Here is a 2132-nt window from a genome sequence, read left to right as displayed (position 1 = left end):
GCATACAGGCAGTTGCCTCTAGCCTGGTGAGGTTTGTATAGTCTCTCTACACTTTGTGTGCCTGCTGTTGTGATTCCTGAAGAGCACCTAATGTTGGCCCATCTAATGCCCAAAATTAAATCTGTGCCCCCTTTATCACCTGTGCCCTTTGCACCCCCTTTACCACTGTATATAAACAAATTGGAGACTAGGTTTGATGGTGAAAGTCCCAGACAATTACAATGAAGGAAAAGGTCCAACTACCTCTCAGCAGCATTATCACAGGCTTTAGCACATTCCTGATCAATATCGGCTGTTTAGTCACACCAACACCTTTTTTACCTCCCTCCTGGCACCTGCCGTCTAAGCAGCATCAAATGCCAAATGGCTCCATGTGACCAGGTATGAACTTTTGCTCTTTGTGAACACTTAGGAGTCAGTGTTTAGTGCCATTATGGAGGCATCATGGGCACTGGGCTCATCATTTTGCAAAATGAGTACATACTCAACCTCTTGACAGCAGTGGAGGATCTATGTGATTACTAAGACCCCCAGAATTCTGATGGCTGAAAATGGCAGCTTTTTTTTCTTTTAACCCCCTTTAAACCACAAAAATATGCAGGGGGTGACCCCCGCAGCCCTCCCATACTACTATTATATTGCATACCCTCCACATATAAATGTGGTGTAAGGAGGGTCGAAAAGAGAAAGAAAAGTTGGAATTTCGGGAGATGCAATTCTGAGGGTGGCATTTTGGTGTATTTCCACAGTGGAGAGTGGAGTATGCTGCAAAATCAGGAGTACCTGCTGTACATTTTTACCTCCCAATGATATTGAAAATGGCACGCTCACCAAAACTATTGCTGCTCTGCATATACTGAAAGTGAATCACGGAAACTGAGGCTGGGATCACCAACGACTCATGGATTGACTCATTATTTTCATGGGTAGCTCCCTGGTTGAGCCTTGGTGTGAAGATTCTGATGCCTATTTTTGTCTTTTTACTTATTCTACCAACAGGTGCATCCATGATGATCATAACCCTGCCAAGGCTAGGGCCACCACTACTTCATCCCATATGGGTACTCAAACTGAATCTGTTTTGTTTCCTCCACCAAATTGGCATGCTTGTGTGGAGCGGTGGGTAGATTTCAGAAAGGGTGGGGGGACATGTTTGGTTGATTCAGCAGAGGCGTATGACCATATTGAGACCGGGGTGAGAGATGGTCATAGAGATGTTCCCCAAGAAGATGATTATGATTTGTTAAAGTATTAACTAATGGAAGGGAATGTCGAGGTGGTCATATAGGGTCCCATTTATTAGTAGGGATTAATTTTGCACACACCATATTGATGATGGGGGGATGGCAGAACACTGGGATAGTGTTGCAAATCCATATGAATAGAATAGAGTTAATTATGTTACTTTTAGTGTTACAATTATTTAGAATGTATACATATTAGATTTTCATGCACATAGAAACATACAATATAAAAACTGCAAATCCACACAATGGGGTGCTTTTCTCCACATGTTAGCTGTTAGACATGCATTCTAAGTAGCAGGGACATTCTTGATTTAAAAGAGAATTAGTTACCTAGTAAGAAGGTTGTATGAACAGGGCAAGGTTTACAGTCCTAGCAATGGAGTGGATGTTATCTTGCCCTTTGTATTAAAATCTTTAAGGAGGTTAGTCAGGGCTTTAAGTGGGCCGGGGCCTGCCAGGGCCAGGCCTTGGCAGGCTCTGAAATCTCATTTTGAGACATGGCCCTGCCAGGGCCCACTAATCTACCCTGGCAGCCCCGGCCACTACATGAAAAGGCTTTTTTTCTAAAGTCGGAATCTCTCGTTCGTGTGCGAAAGCTTCAGGCTTCAGAAAAAAATGCCATAATGGTGGCGCCGCACCTGCGAGGCATCCCTTCAAGCAAGAGATGCCCGTGGGCTGGCGCCACAATTATGTAGAAAGTGTGAGGCCGCTGGAAGCAGAGGCCTTGTTTTCTAAATGCTGAGGCTCCTGCGCATTCGCGGGAGTTTCAGTCTTCAGGAAATGACCTCAGCTACCAGCGGCCTCACCCTTTCAGCCTTAATGATGACACTGCCCCTCCCCAGCTGGCGAGGGTCAGCGTCACCATTAAGGCTGAATAGGTGAGGC

Source organism: Ambystoma mexicanum, chromosome 1p (genome assembly GCF_040938575.1).
Source record: "Ambystoma mexicanum isolate Mex_15411 chromosome 1p, UKY_AmexF1_1, whole genome shotgun sequence".
In the NCBI taxonomy this organism is placed as follows: Eukaryota; Metazoa; Chordata; class Amphibia; order Caudata; family Ambystomatidae; genus Ambystoma; species Ambystoma mexicanum.
The sequence above is the reverse complement of the archived record's forward strand: the minus strand, read 5'-3'. Positions refer to the sequence as shown.